Source organism: Sapajus apella, unplaced genomic scaffold, assembly GCF_009761245.1.
Source record: "Sapajus apella isolate SASKATOON/1434 unplaced genomic scaffold, GSC_monkey_1.0 scaffold165, whole genome shotgun sequence".
NCBI classification, from domain to species: Eukaryota; Metazoa; Chordata; class Mammalia; order Primates; family Cebidae; genus Sapajus; species Sapajus apella.
Window position 1 is genome coordinate 686,600 of NW_022437105.1, and position 5,954 is coordinate 692,553.

A 5,954-nucleotide genomic window follows, 5' to 3' on the forward strand; every position below is an offset into this window, starting at 1 on the left:
GACTTTGTGTTCTCCTCCCAAGTAGTTGTGACTGATCTTGAGTCCCCATCAGGGTTGACTCTGCCTTCAAGTGAGCCTGCCACTGAACACCTGGCACCACAGCAAGAAAGCTTGTGGTCTTTGTGTTCTCCTCCCAAGTAGTTGCGACTAATCTTGAGTCCCCTTCAGGGTTGATTCTGTCTTCATGTGAGCCTGCCACCGAACATCCAGAACCACAACAAGAAATTGGCTGTCTTTGTATTCTCCTCCCAAGTTGTTGTGACTAATCTCGAGTACCCATCGTGGTCGATTCTGTCCTCACGTAAGCCTGCCACTGAACATCTGACACCACAGGAATACAGTTGGCGGTCTTTCTATTCTCCTCCCACGTAGTTTTGACTGATCTTGAGTCCCCGTTAGGGTTGACTCCACCTACAAGTGAGCCTGCCACTGAACATCCGGCACCACCGCAAGAAAGCTGGTAGCCTTTGTGTTCTCCTCTTAAGTCGTGTGACTGATGTCGTGTCCCCATCAGGATCGATTTTGCCGTCAAGTAAGCCTGCTACTGAACATCTGGCACCACCGCAAGAAAGCTGGCGATCTTTGTGTTCTCTTCCCAAGTAGTTGTGACTGATTTTTAGGCCCCATCAGGGTTGATTCCACCTTCAAGTGAGCCTGCTACTGAACACCTGGCACCACAGCAAGGAAGCTTGTGGTCTTTGTATTCTCCTCCCAAGTAGTTGTGACTAATCTTGAGTCCCCATCAGGGTTGATTCTATCTTCATGTGAGCCTGCCACCGAACATCCAGAACCACAACAAGAAACTGGTGGTCTTTGTGTTCTCCTCCCAAGTAGTTGTGACTGATCTCGAGTCCCTGTCAGGGTTGACTCTACCTTCAAGTGAGCCTGCCACTGAACATCCAGCACCACGGCAAGAAAGCTGGTGGTCTTTGTGTTCTCCTCCCAAGTAATTGTGACTGATCTCGAGTCCACGTCAGGGTTGACTCTGTTTTTAAGTGAGCCTGCCACTGAACATTTCATACTACAGCAAGAAAGCTGATAGTTTTTGTTTCCTTACTGACTGTATTTGTAGACAAATGTGAATGTAACTTCATGCTTAATGAAATAAAATTCTGTTGGTTAAAAAAATAAAAGAGACTCTTTCTCCCATTAAATTATCTTGGCACCCTTGTCAAAAATCAATTGACATCTGGATTCTCAGTTCTGGTCCATTGACCTACATATCTATTCCATGCCAGTACATAGAGTCTTCATTACCGTTGATATGTAGTAAAATTTGAAATCTAGAAGTGGGAGTACTACTTTGCTCTTCTTTTTACAAAATGGCTTTGGTTATTCTGAATCCATTCTATTTCCATATGAATTTTAGAGTCAGCTTGTTGGTTTCTGGGAACAAAAGCAACTTGAATTGTGATAGAAATTGAATTGAATCTGTAGATCAACTTAAGGAATACTGCCATCTTGATTATATTAAGGTTTTCAATGAATTTTAAGTATTGCCATCTTGATAATACTATGTTCTTCCCATATTAAAGAACATGTAGTGTACTTCCATTTGTTTAGGTTCTCTTAAATTTCTTCCAATACTCTTATTGTTTTCAGAATATATCTTATGCTTCATTTCTTGGAGTTACTAGTATTATTTTGTTTTTTTGATGCTGTTATACATGAAATTGTCTTCCTAATCTCATTTCCAGAATGTTCATTTCTAGGGAATAAAACTACAATTGCTTTTTGTATATCTAGTTGTGCGTTGGTATCTATGGGGAATTGGTTCTCAGACTCCCACAGATATCAAAAGTTGCACAGACTCAAGTCCTGCAGTTGGCTCCTTGGAACCCATATATACAAAACAACAGCCCTCTATCCACAAGTTTTGCATCCGTTGAATTCTGCATTTTGATCTGCATTTGGTTTCAGAGGTAGAACCTTTGGATATCAAAGGCTGATTGTATTTGTATATTGAGAGATAATGGACATTCCATTAAGACTTAACATACTAATTCATTTCACAATGATACTGATGTGAAAATACAAGAGATACTCATTTTGATTGTTAATTGGTAGACTATTTGGATAAAGCAGTAAATGTTGTAGGATGCCTTTGGGAGGGAATCGACATTCGCTGCCTACTGCTACGGATCTGGGACTCCGCCAGATGCTGTGCATAAGTGGTCTTATAATGTAATTAGCAACAGAGGCAGAACTCCTTTGTGGCTGCTTATGGTCTTGAGGGTGAAGATCTATCCTTAACATAACCCACAAGGTCCTGCAAGGTCTGGTGCCTCCCTGCCGCTTTTTCCTCATTTCCCATCAAGCTGTCCCTTGTCCTTTGGTTCCCACTTCCTCTCAGTTCCTTGGAACTGTCCTACACCCTCTAGTCACAAGGAATTTGCCCCTACCTCTCTCTGCCTGGCATCCTCTCTGTGCTCCTCAGGTTTTTCCTCTAGCTCTGTGTCCTTGATCATGGAAGCCCTCCTGGACACCCGGTCCATTCCCTGCTCACAGGCCAGGTCCACGTTGTGCCCTCTGTGCTGTGCACTCAGCACCCTGGCTCTTCTGTGCAGCACTTATTCCTGTGCTAATTCATCATTGACTGGTCTGATTATTACCGGTTCGTTCCATTGCACTGTAAACTCCATCAGTGCAAGATCACTGCTGGTTTTGCTCACTGTTTTATCCCCAGAATCTGCCACGCTAGTAGTTAGCACATGGTGAGCACTCAATACATTTTACTTAAGTACTTTGGTTTTCAAGCTTGTTCCCCTAAGTTCCCCCACAGTACCTGAATTGTCTAAGAAATCAAGTAAAATGAAAAGAGAGAGAATTAAATATGTTCATCACTTTCCAGTTTGGGATATTAGGAAAAATGTTTAAGTATGTTTACCTAGGAAGCAATTAGAATACAATGTGATGTGTAAATGGCAGCTTTAAAAAATGCAGTTTTATATCCCTGTCTTTAGAGAGACTATATTTGTGTGTGCATTCTCACCACTGTGCCACGTTATTTCTCACTGTAAGCTGTAAGGCTTCTCATGTCTACCTGTGTGTTCCTCCCTCTCAGAATTGTATTGCTGCATTAGTAACTACCCCATAAATGCTGGTGGAACTAATTTTACTGTTAAAAAAAATACAGTTTTTTGAAGACTGGATGGTATAACAATTACAGATCGTATAATTTATACTTGAAGATTTCAGGAGGATACAAAAGCATCATATAACAGGGGACTTAAAACCTGATTAGGGGCTGGGTGTGGTGGCTCATGCCTGTAATCTCAGCACTTTGGGAGGCCAAGGTGGGTGGATCACGAGGTCAGGAGTTTGAGACCAGCTTGGCCAGCATGGTGAAACCCCATCTCTACTAAAAATATGCAAAATTAGCTAGGCATGGTGGCAGACGCCTATAGTCCCAGCTACTGAGGAGGCTGAGGCAGGAGAGTAGCTTGAACCTGGGAAGCAGAGGTTTCAATAAGCCGAGATCGTGTCACTGCACTCCAGCCTGGGCAACAGAGTGAGACTCCAGCACAAAAGAAAAAAAAGCTGATTAAGATACGAGGACCAACAAAAGAAATAGCTTAACAGAGTCGGAGTTGGGGATCAGAGCGGTGGTGGGCATTCTGAAGGGAGAAGCCTCTGGTCTCACTTGGGATCACTCTGTCATGACATGTTCTAGGAGAGGTTGGGAGTCTACATACCAGAATGGTCAGGTGATAGAATGCCAGTGGAATTCGCGCTGAGGTTAATCGAGCAAAACAGAGAGGGGCTAGAGAAGGGAGGTTGGGGGTGAGTTTCTCCCCACTGCCGACTAGCATGGAGAGATGATGAGTACCATTGGCCTCTTCTACCTAGAATGAGAAGTTGCTGCTCTAAATCATTCTTTTTAGTGGCCCAGTAGCTGAACCTAGTGAACTGAGCACTATAATGAATCTTAGAGCAAAACTCAGAGTACTCTAAGTTCATGAACTCATGTCATTTCTCTGGTAGGCCTGACTTACTGTGTAAGTAAATGGAAGCGTAAAACATAATAGGGGATGACAACAGCCCAAAACAAGATAAGAACTTATAGAGTCATTGTAATGTTTCATCTAATCAAAATGTCTCTATTTAGTTTGAAAGTATATTAAAAGTGCTATTTACTTAAAACTAGTGGATTCTAGATAAAGGAGTTTGATATTAGATGGATTTCAAACTTTAGTCTTTGAAGAATATTTGAGTTCTGTAAGCAAACTTTTTCATGTTGAAAACATCTGCATTTGTTAGAGGATTCTGGAGAAATCTGTATAATTTTGTGGGCAAAGGTTTGGTAAATGGAGAGAGTGGGGGAAAGCCTTATTGTAGGTTGTACTGAAGAAACACAAAAATAGGATGCTCCTTTTTGTTTTTCCTTCCTTGTGATCCTTGCTGGCCTCATTAGTATTGTACAGACTATGGGAGAGGTTAATCAGGAGGCAAGCCAATTTTCTATGGGTACTTATTATTATGAATAACATAATACAGAGGAAACAGGCGTGCGATTGCTGTAATATGCCACAGAGTGTGATAAATGTTGTCAAATGGATGCAAGGATTCTTCCCTTTGTCACCTGGGCTCTTAAATTGGCCACTTCTCTCTTTTTCTTCTGTTAAATTTATATCTTGCAGATAATTCAAAACATTTTTCAAAGTAAATATTGATTTTATTCACATTATTAACGTGTAGCTATCAAACATGACAGAATATCTGATATCACAATTTTTAATGTATATATTATCATCATGGATACTAACGAAAAGTAAGTTTCTTCGTACTGTTGCTATTCTGTCATTGAAACTTTTTTGATTTTTTTTTTTTTTTTTTGAGAGTGGCAGCGGCTTTATTGTCTTTGGAGAGTCCTGGAAAGGTGGGGTCCTGGGGGGCAGCGAGGAGGAAGGGCTGGGAAGCTGTGTGACAGGGGCCTCAGGTGGTGGGCATGTGGGGTTCCTCCACTTGTGGGTGCCCATTGGCATCACTGGTGCAGCCGTTGGTGGAAGCGGGTACCAGTCCTTTCTTGGTCCACACAGGGCAGGCGGCAGCCACCGGTCCGACTTGCTTGAGGCCGGGCCCTGGGTGCTCCATCTTATGCTCCAGGAGCATGTGGTTCAGTGCTGGGAGCCCCACGCAGGCCGTGAGAATGTTGTCGATGCAGCTGCGCTGGCGGACAAGCGCATCCGTCACCGGGCTGCCCGGCGGCACCAGCAGCGCCTTGAATAGGAAGCTGGGCAGGGACAGCACGGGGCGGAAGGTCTGCGGCTGGGGCTCAGCTCGGTCGGCAGCCCAGGTCCAGCGTGACGGGTGCGGCCCGGCGAGTCCTCGCGTGTGGAGCAGCGCCGGTGTGCGGGTCCCGCCCAGCGTCAGCCCCAGGTACGCTCACCGGCGCCGCCCACCTGCGCACGAACTTGATGACCACGTGGCGGTCGGGCTCCCGGGCTACGGAGCGCCGGGCTGCTCCACACCGTGTCCCCCGTGGGCTCGGGCACCTCCTCAGAGCCGAACTGCAGCGGCGCCCACAGGTTCTGCCCGCCTTGTGGCCCGGGGGGTGGTAACTCACTGTGGACGTGGTCTCCAGGCCACGGCTGACGAGGAAGTCCACGAGCACGGATTGACTTTGGTCTGGCCAGACGTGAAGTCACCTCCGCCCACGAAAACCCGGCGCCGACAGCGAGCTCACGAGCCCTGGGCACCAGGGCGTTCTGCGGGACCCGCTGAGGAAGGCGCAGCCTCCCGGATGCCGGCGACGGCGAAGGGCGTGGGGGGGACACCTGCAGGCCGAGCTCCGTGGTGCGCAGCGGGTCCTCGGCCGGTTGGCTGAGGCCCGGAACCACCTAACAGAGGCGCTCTGTAACTTTCTCCGGCCCGCTACACCGGAAGTCTGGGATATCCTTGCAGACGTGCTCCCGTGCTAGGCCGGAATCTGGGATGTCCTTGCGGATGTGCTC

The 5,954-nt window shown here is 46.2% G+C and overlaps 1 pseudogene; it reads right to left on the reverse strand.

Annotated features, from left to right (window-relative positions):
* Window positions 1-4,782: 4,782 nt before the first annotated feature.
* The window catches only part of LOC116542268, a 25,709-nt pseudogene continuing 24,537 nt past the window's right edge, over window positions 4,783-5,954 (reverse strand).